Here is a 14,628-nt window from a genome sequence, read left to right as displayed (position 1 = left end):
ACACAGTAATCAGATAACAATCCATAGTGATGTGTCTCTCTCTGTAATTTTCATACACACGTGCATATGCACACCCATGCATATGCAACAAACTTTTTAAAAAAAATCATTCTACTCAGCAAGATGTAGAAAATAAAAGTCGCTTGAAATCTGAATGATTTCAAGTTAATGTATGGCAGAAACCAACACAATACTGTAAAGTGATTATTCTCCAATTAAAAATTTTAAAAATGAAAAAAAGTCACGAACAAGTTAAAAAAAATCAGACTTGATTAAAAATATACTTGTTTTCAAAGTATGTTTCAGAGATTATGCCACTGTGGTCTCTCCTATTTAAGTTGCTTTATAATGAAGACTTAGATAAGCATTTTTGTTAAAGATCCGCTGGATCCACCTTAAACTGGTACAGTATACTGTTCTCTGGTGAATTGTTAAGGTAGACATCTCATCCTGAAAAATTAAAAATCCAAGACAGACTTGTGTGTACAGAGATGATGACAGGAAGGAAGTGATGAACTTTTAAAAAATGGGATAAGATGCTATCCAGAAATTAATTTGGATTAATATTTACATTTAACTGATGATTTGGGCAGGATGACATGTCACTAAACATGTGATGTTGTGTTTAATTTTCCTTATCATACAGTTGTCTTTCCATTTTAAAAGTCTCTCATCTTCTTTGTGCAGGTCCTAGGTTTGTATTTAGGGATGTGTACATTGAAAAGACACAATAAAGAGATAAGTATGCCTCAGGTTGGGACACATTTCCACCACTGAGTCTGCTCTTTCCCTTAAGTTTAATGAGGTAAATACAGAATATATTAGTTTTTTTTTTTTTAACCTCAACAAAATACAAGTTTATTTCTGCTGATACTGTATATCCATCGTGGGTGAGGTGGAGGGTCCCTTTGGGCAGAAGCTTACACAGTCATGGTGGCAGAGAGAGAGAGAGAGAAAAGTGGCAATTTGTACCTGGGCTCTTTTTTAAAATATAAATAGTTTACTTTTGTTGGAATAGATGAACCATAAAGAAGACAGAATGCCAAAGAATTGATGCCTTCGAACTGTGGTGCTGGAGAAGACTCCTGAAAGTTCTTTGGACGGCAAGGAGATCAGACCAATCTTAAGGGAGATCAAACCTGAATATTCACTGGAAGGACTGATGCTGAAGTGGAAGCTCCAGTATTTTGGTCATATGATGCAAACAGACAACTCATTGCAAAAGTCCCTGATGCTGGGAAGGATCGAGGGCAGAAGGAGAAGAGGGCATCAGAGGATGAGATGGCTGGATGGCTTCACCGATGCAATGAACGTGAACTTGGGCAAACTCTGGGAGACGGTGAGGGACAGTGAGGCCTGGCGTGCTGCAGTCCATGGGGTCACAGAGTCGGACATGACTGGGCAACTGAACAACACTAATCAGTTTATTAATATGATGCCATATTGGTTGCAGGCATACAGCCGTGATTCACTTATGCATACACATATATTCAGAATATCTTAGAATTGAAGTGTTTGAGCTACTCTTCAGTAACAGTTTGGGGATGTTAGGAAAATGAGTGCCAGCGAGAAACACTTCAGTTCATTCTATTGCTGATTGCCTTCAACTCGGTGCTGTCAACTACAAATTGGCACCAAGAGCATTGCCAGCAGCTGAACAGCGAAGGCATTTGACACCTGCCTCTGTGGAGACTGAACCCCGCGCTGCTACGGCTGTTGACCCTCAGCAGTCCCTGAGGGAGCTCAGTGTGGAGAGAGGCCCCTGCTCCAGGGAGTCTGGTGGGGCAGGTCTTTAATAGTTGGATGTTTTTAGGAACAGATTTTATGATCTAAATTCTTGCATCTCCTCATGTCTAGAAAAGCACTAAATCCCTTACCATCTGAGCCACCAGGGAAGGGTACATTAATGTAAAATTTACTTGAATTATTAAAGGACACTCTAGGGTTGTTTCTGAAGCTTATCTCAGTAATCTGTCTTTGGATGAAGATCAGATGCCTCACATATGGCCTGCAATCAAGACTGGAAGAAGACATAATTTAAGGAAGTGTCTCTGACCTTTCTATCAGGTACTGTTGACCACCTGAAGGGAAATTGACTCTAGGGTTAACTCTCACTTCCAAAGGCCCCTAAGCTGGACTGGTCTATAGGGAGGCCTACTGACCTCAAACTCACCTTGAAACAATGCTCAAACAGAGGAAACTACACTACGCTAGGATGAGAAGAAGAGGGCATCAGCAGTAGAAAGTTTGCCCAAGATGCTAATCTGACTCGTGTGATCACTTATAATGTTCTCGATTCCTCGGACCTATGCCTATCAATCAAATGTTTTCTATCATGGACACAATTCTATGCTAGTTTAAAACCCAATCCAATTGTTTGGTTGTGGCCAATTACCTGTGTCTGGTACTTTTGGGTTACCTCGGTGGATTTCTGTTCTCTAGGGTTCTGATTGGATACCCCCTATGAAATTGATTTTAGACGAGTGTTCAGTTCTGTTCTATCTTCATGATATTTCTAGATGGGATCCTCTCACCTGGCCAATTAATAATACCTGCCCTGATGCTGGCCATAGATTTAAGTTTTCTCTTAGGGTCATTTAAACTCAATTGGAATGATAAGCTAAGTCTCAATAAAAAAATTAACCTCTCATCTATTAAAAGGAACACTCCCACAATTACTGGGTGGATCTATATGGTTAACACCAGGCTATGGTCATTTAAGTTTAAAGGCTCCTCTATGTTGGCAATGGTTAAATCATACTAATAATGATCAAGCTGGTAATTATGAGACAAGGCTGGGTGCTTTATGAACTATGCCCTTAGAGAGAGTGATTGGTATGGAACTCAGTGAATCTGTGGTGCTAATTTATGGCCTTCACATCTACAGGATGGATATGAAGGTGTAGCCTGGGATTCCCATGAATTTTAGGTCATACATGTTAACAAATTAGTGGTAACCCCAACCAATCTACCACTGGTATGATCCCAGTGGGTCAGATTTTGCCTGGAGAATCTTTTCTGGAGAATCCCTTGGACAGAGAAGCCTGGAGGGCTACAGTCCATGGGGTCGCAAGAGTTGGACATGACTTAGCGACTACACCACCACAGTAGGTCAAAGATCTGTATTCTACTGGTATGACCATTTAGCAGCTTTTGTATGTGTGTATGTGTGTGTGTGTGCCTTCAATGGGGTTGGAGGATGTAATTGACCATATGTAATGGCAACCCACTCCAGTCCTCTCGCCTGGAGAATTCCATGGACGGAGGAGCCTGGTAGGCTACAGTTCATGGGGTCGCAAGGAGTCGGACGCGACTGAGCGACTTCACTGTCACTTTCACTAAGCCTCAACAACTTTCATAAGCTTTAAATGGTAGGAATCGGGTTATTAGCCTATTGAATTCTGAGGCCTCTATGATGAGAAAGGCAGTGCTACTCAACTGTAAGACCGTTGACGCCTTACAGCATCTCAGGGAGGCATCTGTGCTACAACTCAGACTGAATGCTGTGTTTCCATACCTGATAAATCCTTTAATGCGATATATTTGATGAACCACATGAAAAATCATATTATGCTTTAAGTGACTCCTTTCCTAGTCTTGACGATCTTTTAAAAAAACTGGCTTGGTGTGGGAAGCTTGTGGCTAAAATATTTACTTTTAATTCCACTAATGTTAGTAACTATACCATTTGTATTTTGCTTGTTTCACAAGATTATTATTTCTTGTATTACCAAGTGTATGACTGAGCCTCCAACAAAAAATGATGACTAGACTTGAGGCAGCTGATCAAATGTATAGCTCGATATATGATTAATGATTGCAATAGTGTAACTCTAGCCCACCCAGGGATGCTCTTCTATTGGGCTTCCCTTGTGGCTCAGCTTGTAAATAATCCACCTGCAATGTGGGAGACCTGGGTTCGATCCCTGGTTTGGGGAGATCCCCTGGAGAAGGGAAAGGCTACCCACTCCAGCATTCTGGCCTGAAGAATTCCACGGACTATACAGTCCATGGGGTAACAAAGAGTCGGACACAACTGAACGAAGTTTACTTTCTTTTGGACTTCCCTGGTGGCTCAGATGGTAAAGCGTCTGCCTACAATGAAGGAGACCTGGGTTCAATCCCTGGGTTGGCAAGATCCCCTGGAGAAGGGGATGGCAACCCACTCCAGTATTGTTGCCTGGAAAATCCTGTGGATGGAGAAGACTGGTAGGCTATGGCCCATGGGACACGAATGAACAACTTCACTTTCACTTTCAGGTATCAGTTCAGTTCAGTTCAGTCACTCAGTCGTATCCAACTCTTTGCAACGCCATGAACCGCAGCATGCCAGGCCTCCCTGTCCATCACCAACTCCTGGAGTTTACCCAAACTCACGTCCATTGAGTCGGTGATGCCATCTAACCATCTCAACCTCTGTCGTCCCCTTCTGCCTTCCATCTTTCCCAACATCAGGGTCGTTTCAAATGAGTCAGGTTTTTGCATCAGGTGGCCAAAGTATTGGAGTTTCAGCTTCAACATCAGTCCTTTCAATGAACACCCAGGAGTGATTTCTTTAGGATGGACTGGTTGGATCTCCTTGAAGTCCAAGGGACTCTCAACAGTCTTCTCCAACACCACAGTTCAAAAGCATCAATTCTTCTGTGATCAGCTTTCTTTATAGTCCCACTCATATCCATATGTGACTACTGGAAAAACCATAGCCTTGACTAGAAGGACCTTTGTAGGCAAAGCAATGTCTCTGCTTTTTAATATGCTGTCTAGGTTGGTCATAACTTTCCTTCAAAGGAGTAAGCATCTTTTAATTTCATGGCTGCAGTCACCATCTTCAGTGATTTGGGAGCACACACAAAAGAAGTCTGCCACTGTTTCCACTGTTTCCCCATCTATTTGCCATGAAGTGATGGGACCGGATGCCATGATCTTAGTTTTCTGAATGTTGAGCTTTAAGCCAACATTTTTTTTTTTTTTTTTTTAGGCTCGCATCTGGCATCACTTCTTTATTGATTCATGTCCAACATTTTCACTCTCGTCTTTCACTATCATCAAGAGGCTCTTTAGTTCTTCTTCACTTTCTGCCATAAGGGTGGTGTCATCTGCATATCTGAAGTTATTGATACTTCACCCGGCAATCTTGATTCCAGCTTGTGCTTCTTCCAGCCCAGCGTTTCTCATGATGTACTCTGCATGTAAGTTAAATAAGCAGGGTGACAATATACAGCCTTGACATACTCCTTTTCTTATTTGGAACCAGTCTGTTGTTCCATGTCCAGTTCTAACTGTTGCTTCCTGAGCTGCATACAGGTTTCTCAAGAGGCAGGTCAGGTGGCCTGGTATTCCCATCTCTTTCAGAATTTTCCACAGTTTATTATGATCCACACAGTCAAAGGCTTTGGCATAGTCAATAAAGCAGAAATAGATGTTTTTCTGAAACTCTCTTGCTTTTTTGATGATCCCGTGGTTGTTGGCAATTTGATCTCTGGTTCCTCTGCCTTTTCTAAATCCAGCTTGAACATCTGGAAGTTCATGGTTCATGTATTGCTGAAGCCTGACTTGGAGAATTTTGAGCATTACTTTACTAGCCTGTGAGGTGAGCGCAACTGTGTGGTAGTTTGAGCTTTCTTTAGCATTGTTTTTCTTTGGGATTGGAATGAAGACTGACCTTTTCTAGTCCTGTGACCACTGCTGAGTTTTCCAAATTTGCTGGAATATTGAGTGCAGCACTTTCACAGCATCATCTTTTAGGATTTGAAATAGCTCAACTGGAATTCCATCACTTCCACTAGCTTTGTTGTAGTGATACTTCCTAAGGCCCACTTGCCTTCACATTCTAGGCTGTCTGGCTCTAGGTGAGTGATCACACCATCATGATTGTCTGGGTCATGAAGATCTTTTTTTTTGTACAGTTCTTCTGTGTATTCTTGCCACCTCTTCTTAATATCTTATGCTTCTTTTAGGTCCCTACCATTTCTGTCCTTTATTGAGACCATCTTTGCATGAATTATTCCTTGGTATGTCTAATTTTCTTGAAGAGATCTCTAGTCTTTCCTGTTCTATTGTTTTCCTCTATTTCTTTGCATTGATCACTGAGGAAGGCTTTCTTATCTCTCCTTGCTAGTCTTTGGAACTCTGCATTCAAATGGGTATATCTTTCCTTTTCTCCTCTGCTTTTCACTTCCCTTCTTTTCACAACTGTTTGTAAGGCCTTCTCGGACAGCCATTTTCATTTTTTGCATTTCTTTTTCTTGGGGATGGTCTTGATTCCTGTCTCCTGTACAATGTCACGAACTTCCATTTATAGTTCATCAGGCACTCTATCAGATCTAGTCCCTTAAATCTATTTCTCACTTCCACTGTATATTCAAAAGGGATTTGATTTAGGTCATACCCGAATGGTCTAGTGGTTATCCCTACTCTCTTCAGTTTAAGTCTGAATTTGGCAATCAGGACTTCATGATCTGAGCCATAGTCAGCTCCCAGTCCTGTTTTTGCTGACTGAATAGAGCTTCTCCATCTTTGGCTGCAAAGAATATAATCAGTCTGATTTCGGTGTTGACCATCTGGTGATGTCCATGTGTAGAGTCTTCTCTTGTATTGTTGGAAGAGGGTGTTTGCTATGACCAGTGCATTCTCTTGGCAAAACAGTTAGCCTTTGCCCTGCTTCATTCTGTACTTCAAGGCCAAATTTGCTTGTAACTCCAGGTATTTCTTGACTTCCTACTTTTTCATTCCAGTCCCCTATAATGAAAAGGACATCTCTTTTGGGTGTTAGTTCTAAAAGGTCTTGTAGATCTTCACAGAACCATTCAACTTCAACTTCTTCAGCATTATTGGTTGGGGCATAGACTTGGATTACCGTGATATTGAATGGTTTGCCATACTTTCAGTTATGAAAAGACGCAATGATAGGGAATACTCTCCTGGACCATAACTAGAATACAGGTGTCCAGAGATCTTTGACTATTAAGACCTAGTCCTGTAATAGCACACTGAGTGTCCTATCAACAAAAACCTTCTTCAGAACTGGGAACAAGCCTTCCCAGGAACGTGGGACAAAATGGTCATGAAATGCTCCCCAAAGTACAGTCGGATTTATGACCACACGGGGTCCATGTCGACTACAATTGGCACTTACCAAGAGCATTGACAGCAATTGAACAACAAAGGCATTTGCCATTTGCCTCTATGGAGATTAAACCCCATGCTGCTATAGCTGTTGACCTTCAACAGTCCCTGAGGGAGTTCAAGGTGGAGTGAGGCCCTCTGTGCTCCAGGGAATCTGGTGGGACAGGTCTTTAGATAGTTGGATGCTTTTAGGAACAGATTTTATGATCGCTATCCTTGCATCTCCTCATATCTAAGTGAAAGTGAAAGTCGCTCAGTCGTGTCCAACTCTTTGCAACCCCTTGGACTGTACAGTCCATGGATTCTCCAGGCCAGAATACGGGAGTGGGTAGCCTTTCACTTCTCCAGGGGATCTTCCCAACCCAGGGGTCGAACCCAGGTCTCCCGCATTGCAGGCAGATTCTTTACTAGCTGAGCCACAAGGGAAGCCCTCATATCTAGAGAAGCACTAAAATGGTGACATCAGATCCTCATGACTAACAAAAACCTTTTGAAAAATGAGTGTTTCATGGCATTGAACTCCCCCTTCACCAAAATCTTATATATTGACTTTCCCCCACTGCTGCGTAGGAGCAGCCTCTCAGAGCTATCTGAGATGCTGCCTCCCAGGCTTTGGCCAACAGACAATAGAAACTGTTCTTCTACTTTATTCTTGTACATTCAGAATTACAACAGGCTGAAATGACTGTTGTTTTCTCCAGTTCACTCTGATGTTAGCCACACTGACCTGACAGTGAATTACTGATAAGAACAGTGAACTTCCTGTGGGGAGCCTTCAAGTGAAGATGAAGATGCCATGTGGGCGGGACTACAGCTCCAACCGCACATCAGTCTAAGTCAGGGGTGACTGAAGCCGTATGGATTCTTAGTCTTGTCCCTGGGCCTGCCACACTCCCCCCACACTTCAGGCCAGGCTTTCGGAACCAGTGCACACTTGTGATAACCAGCCCCCTCGACTTTTAGTCCCCACTCTGGGCTTGGCCTGCGGCCTGTTTGTACAGATGTGTCTGGTCACTGGAGCCGTGTGACAAGGGTCACAGCCCAGCATCTAGAGAGAGGTGCCCTGTCATTCTTGACCCTCTGCTGTTAGGACCTGAAGGCTGCAGAGCCTGGAGTCCAGCTAATGACCAACTCTCTCAGTTTAGGAACCTGGGATCCCTAAAAGAGTAGATTCCTCCGAGGTCCTGCTCCTCTGACTGGCAGAACCTGGAAGGGCCCTAAAGTTCCCCTGGCCCTCAGGTCAGAGTTCTAGCAGAAACACCCAGGGCACTCACCTCCCCCCACTTTCCCATGGTCTTGTCACTTGGGCATCCAAAACTGATGTTGCCTGGGTGACTTCAGAATGATGGGCACAGTATGGCCCTGGAGGCCTTGCTGGGGAAAGACAATGACAAAAGACCCATCCCCTGTACAGTATAGGGGTGGGGGAGAGAGACAGGAAAACCGAGGGCACGAAGGAGAAAGAGATCAATTAAGGCACAGGGTTTATTATCGAGCAAGCATGAATAGACTGCAAAGTCGGATGAGACTGTCATGCAAACATGTATGGGAAAGTAGAACAATTAGAGCTTTTCTTATCTCCTTGAGAGACAAGTGGCTGCCTTTGGGATGTCTCTGGCACACCTCAGGAGTTAATTTTGGAGGTGCAAGTGTTTACAGTTCCAGGGGTCACAAGCCTTTGCCCTTGGAGCTATAACATGGAGATATCAGTCTCTTACTGAGGCTCCTGCTTGCAAGGAGATACCCTGAGGAGGGGAGAAGGGAAGACAGCTGCCTTTCTCCCCTCACTGAACGGAGAGTCCATCATTTAACCCTTTTCTGCCTGTGTGTGTTTCTGATTGCTGCTGTAACAAATAACCACAAATCCAGTGACTTAAAACCATACAAATGTATTGTCTTATCATGTGGAGGTCAGAGTCTAAAATGGGCTGGCAGGACTGTGCTCTCTCTGGAGGCTGCAGGGGCACCCTGTCCCCTGCCCTCTCTCAGTAGCCAGAGCCCACCACGTTCTTTGTTCATGGCCCCCTCTCCCCCTTCAGGGTCAGCAGCACAGCATCTTCAAACCTCCTTCTCCCTGTTGCTCGCCTTCTGTCATGTCACTCCCTCTGTCTGTAGTCAGCTCCTGCTCTGTCTCCTCGTATAAGGACCCTGATGACTGCATGGGGCTAATCCAGGTACTGCGGAGTCAAGACCCTACAAGATCCTTACCTTAATCATGCCTGCCCCCTGAGATAACAAAGGCACATGTCCCAGGGATCACGATGCCTTTGGGTCATGACTCCACCTTCCACATCCCCCAGGCTTAGCGCTCTGATGGATTCCACTGTGGCCTGATATGGGCATCACCCCAGTGTCACTGCCCCAACAGAGGGGATACTTTGGGCTGTGTGAACACTTGTGAGGACAGGTATCTTTTGTCCATCCTTGTAGGCAAAGAGGAAACATGGCTATGAGGTTTCAAATTTGGGGCTGAAGCTTAATAGTGTGATAATAATTAGAAATACTGGTTTAAAAATATTTTAATCTCTTGCTGGAGTGCATGTATGCTAAGTTGCTTCAGTCGTATTCAACTCTTTGCAACCCTATGAACTGTAGCCCCCCAGGCTCCTCTGTCCATGGGATTCTCCAGAAAAGAATACTGGAATGGGTTGCCATGCCCACCTCCCGGGGACCTTTCCAACCCAGGGATGGATCTTGAATCTCTTATGTCTCCTGTACTAGCAGACAGGTTCTTTACCTCTAGGGCCACTTGGGAAGCTTGCTGGAGTAGCATTGGGAAGTTCTCTGAGCTTCCATGGAGAGAAGGATGCAGCCAAAGGAAACAGTCTGCGCTGCACTGTTCAACAGGCATTCGGACCCCTATTTCATGGGGTTTGTCTCTTGGAGAATTAAGCAATCATTTCTAAGGGTACCATAACCAGAATTTCCATGTGTTATTCAGTGTTTGATTTCTGCCTCTGTGTAACAGAAACGCGGATCTTGCTTTCACCGAGGAAAGTGGTTGCTATGCAAAGATTGTCCAGAAGAAGGAGCCAAAGGCTTTGAAATGAGCCAGGAGCCCTGAGCTGGTTCTAGGGAACAAGATGCAGCAGCCGCAAAAGGGATGGAGCGAGGTCGCTAGCTGCTACAGGTGCCTGCTGCTCACGTACTGGGTGCTCAGCTGGGCCCTCCGTGCCTCCCTGCAAGTCAGTCACGCAGGGCCTGGGGCACCTGGGCCCCACCTTCTCCCCACTTAAGGATCCTTGCTTCAGTTCATCAGGGTAATATAAATTAAGAATACTTGCTTTAAAAAAATTGTAAAAGAAATATACACCTTGAAATTCAAAATAGCAACTAGTAGTGCTGAAAGCCCTACTGTAGCCTGCCAGGCTCCTCTGTGGAATTCTCCAAGTAAGAGTACTGAAATGGGTAGCCATTCCCTTCTCCAGGGAATCTTCCCAACCCAGGGATCGAACCCAGGTCTCCTGCCTTGCAGGCAGATTCTTTACCAATGAGCCACCTGGGAAGCCATTTAAAAAATTGTAAAAGAAATATACACATTGAAAATTCAAAATAGCAATTAGTAGCACTGAAAACTAAATATCTTGTTATGTTCCCATAGATATAAATACTATTATCAGTTAGTCCATAGGCTTCCAAACATTACGTGTTCGCGTCCTTTGTCTGAGTCGCTCACACTCAGGTTTATTTGGAGCTCACAGCCGCGATGACTCATCAAGGTGTGTTTGTGCATTGCTGTCTCCCAGCATCTTTGCAGGTTTGCTTCTTCGATTACGGAGTTTTGGTTGCGGGATGTGGAGAGGTGCAAAAAAGACAAGAATTACAAGAGTGGGCCTAGACACTGATGAGGAAGAGAAGAAAGCAGTGCATCCCAGTTCAGGGAAACACGGGGCTTCTCTCTGTTCTTGTTTTATTCTCCAAAGCCAACCCGAGCTGTAACAGAAACCACCTTCTTCTCAAGGACCCCTGTGATCAAAATACCAGATGGCCTTGTGCGTGGAGGGTTGGCAGAACCTTCTCCTTTGAGGGCACATGTGGCCCCAGGCTGACCTTGTAGTTTTGCTCCCCTGAACCCTGAGAAAGGGGGCTGGCAGCTGAGCCACCAGCAGCCCCGACTGTGGTCAAATAGCCCTGGCCACGTAAACTGCATCTGACTGTGGGGCTCCGAGAGGGTACGGGCATGTCTGGTGGGAAGCTGAGGTCCCCAGCTGAGGGGACTCATGACCGGGACTGGCGACGGTAGCAGGGAGCCGGGCTCCTGTGGGGCTGGGGCTTCCGAGCACCCAGCTGGACCCGCTGTCTCCTCACTCACCTGCACTCACCTGTGTCCGGGGCGCTGGACTGCAGCAGGACTGACCCTGACAGAGGTCCTGGGTGCTGCCCCGCCTGCTTGTGACACTTCCTGGCCCAGGTCCTTCTCCGTGATCTGGTGCCAAATGGGACCCAGATCATCCTGTAAGTAATGAGATCTCGAGACAGCGAAAAGACTGCTAGAAAGCGGGTGATTAAGTTTAGGGTTCCCCGAAGTGGTGGCTGCGGTGGCGTCTGCTCTCCGGACAGCCACAGGAGACTGGGCCGTCTGGCCAGTTGTTGGGACATGAGCCAAGTGAGTTAGAGAGAATGGAGGGCCTTGATCCCCAAACAACAGCTGTAGAAAAACCAGGGGTCCAGGGCATTACACCTCTCCTTTAGATGTGTGAAAGGATTTTAATGTAAATGGAACTGGAGGAAATGAAATGGAGAATCACATGCATGTACCCTCAGAAGAATGGAGAGACTGATTTCCTGCAAATGCCTGATTTACAGAACACCTAGAGATATCTCTTGATCAGTGAACATTCACCAAGGATCTCTTCCCATCCTCAGGCCAAGGAGCTTACTGCTGGGATTCTGCATGGACGTGCCCCTCTTTGCACTTCAGGCCCATCAATACGGCTGACCCCAAGCCCTCAGCGGACTCACCTGTAGCACTAATGCAAGCATTTCCTGAGTTATAATTCTTCTGCTGAACCAGGAAAAAACCTCAGTTTCTTCTCAATTGAACCTGCCTCAATTTACCTCTATTCGGGTTGACAGTCTTCACCTCATCTCACAAGCTTATATTAATCTCTCTTTCCTCTGAATTCCCTACCCAATGACTCAACCTTAGTCTGGGCAATACTGTCATGACCTCTTTTAGGGTCAGAACACATTATCTTTTAAAGGTTTAAAAGACCCTCTGCACACTGCCATATTTAAAATAGATAAGGACTTACTGTATAGCACAGGGAATTCTGCTCAGTATTTTATAATAAACTAAATGGGGAAAAGTTTTGAAAAAAAATAGACACAGGTGTATGTATAACTGAGTCACTTGCTGTACTCCTGAAACTAACACAACATTGTAAATCAACTATGCCCCAATTAAAAAAAAAAAAAGAGACTTTTTGCACAAGTTTAGCATCCATAAATGGTTAATTGATGCTTAAAATGATTAGTCTTTTGCAGTTTATGCTTTTGTTTTGTTTTGTTTCTCCAGACAGCCCACTTCACCCTGGCTTGCCAGCTGACACTGTGGTAACTAAGATTTCAGGAGTAGGCATCCCAACTTCCCTTTCTATTACTGCTTTCAGATTTTGTTTCCATGAATGGTTTTACTTTTCATGAATGTGTTTTCTCAGGGAGAGATTCTTTTCTGAAATGATACCTACATTCTGGGACAATGAAGCTCCATGTCTATTCAACAAAGCATCTCCTATTTCTTTTCAAAAACTCCACTCTTGTGCCAAGACCCCATTAATCATCAAACAAGTAGTACAGAAAGTGCTGGTTGAACACCTGTCATCTAATCCTTCTCAAAAGTGAACTGGGAGAAACCAAATAGTGTGGTAAGATGAATCAAGTTTTTAGTTCTGAATGAATTGGCAGTCCTTTTAAAAGTGATTTTGTTTTCAACTAGGAACATTAGAGAAATGTATTAGGATTTTTTTTTTTTTTTTGCACCAACTGGGTAAAAATCTTGATTTTGAGGTGACATTTTATTTTTGTTTTGCAACCAAACAATTTATAATAACTCTATAATATTTCTTAAAATTGCATATTATTTCTCTAAGTGGTTTTGGAAATAAGCCCTATATTATTATTATTTTATCCATGTAAAAAATAGGAAAACTAGATAACTATAGATGGGATTTCCAGTCATGCCATCTTCATTAAAAATACAGCTATGTATTTATCAGAACTGATCCACCCAACACATTTCTAATCTCTATTGTTCCCTCTTGTTCCATTTATTGCTGGCCTAGGAAAGCATAAGGCTAAATAATTTGTGAACACAGTAGGAATCCCTAAAAGAGAAAAGCTCAGAACTGATTTTAGAAGAAGAAGAAAGCCACCATGTGCTTGCTCTTAGGTCCCTAGATTGCATGGCTGATTTAATTCCATAAACAAACAACCTGCCCACATTTTCAGATAACATTATCAACTGAATTCAGTTCAGCACAATACTCCTCTCCAGAGTTGGTGAACTTGGGGTAGGGCATTTGCTATGGTGGCCTGAGATGATGAGTCAGGCTTCAAAGCCCAGCAGCCTGTAGCCTTGCCCTCACTCCGATTCATTCTCCAATGCTTAGTTTCTCCACATGTGAAGTGGAGACTGGTATAGAGCTTCTCCATCTTTGGCTGCAAAGAATATAATCAATTGATGTCCATGTGTAGCATCTTAAATTCAGACTTAAATTGAAGAAAGTAGGGAAAACTACTCGACCATTCAGGTATGACCTAAATCAAATCCCTTACGATTATGCAGTGGAAGTGAGAAATAGATTCAAGGGAAGATCTGATAGAGTGCCTGATGAACTATGGACAGAGGTTCATGACATTGTACAGGAGATAGGGATCAAGACCATCCCCAAGAAAAAGAAATGCAAAAAAGCAAAATGGCTGTCTGAGGAGGCCTTACAAATAGCTGTGAAAAGAAGAGAAGCAAAAGGAAAAGGAGAAAAGGAAAGATATACCCATTTGAATGCAGAGTTCCAAAGATTAGCAGAGATAAGAAAGGCTTCCTCAGTGATCAATGCAAAGAAATAGAGGAAAACAATAGAATAGGAAAGACTAGAGATCTCTTCAAGAACATTAGAGATACCAAGGAATATTTCATGCAAAGATGGGCTCAATAAAGGACAGAAATGGTAGGGACCTAACAGAAACAGAAGATATTAAGAAGAGGTGGCAAGAATACACAGAAGAACTGTACAAAAAAGATCTTTACGACCCAGATAATCAAGATGGTGTGATCATTCACCTATAACCAGACATCCTGGAATTTGAAGACAAGTGGGCTTTAGGAAGCATCACTACGAACAAAGCTAGTGGAGTTGATGGAATTCCAGTTCAGCTATTTCACGTTCTAAAAGATGACTCTGTGAAAGTGCTGCAACTCAATAAGTCAGCAAATTTGGAAAACTCAGCAGTGGCCACAGGACTGGAAAAGGTTAGTTTTCATTCCAGTCCCAAAGAAAGGCA

Source organism: Cervus canadensis, chromosome 14 (genome assembly GCF_019320065.1).
Source record: "Cervus canadensis isolate Bull #8, Minnesota chromosome 14, ASM1932006v1, whole genome shotgun sequence".
In the NCBI taxonomy this organism is placed as follows: Eukaryota; Metazoa; Chordata; class Mammalia; order Artiodactyla; family Cervidae; genus Cervus; species Cervus canadensis.
Note: the sequence above shows the minus strand (reverse complement) of the source record.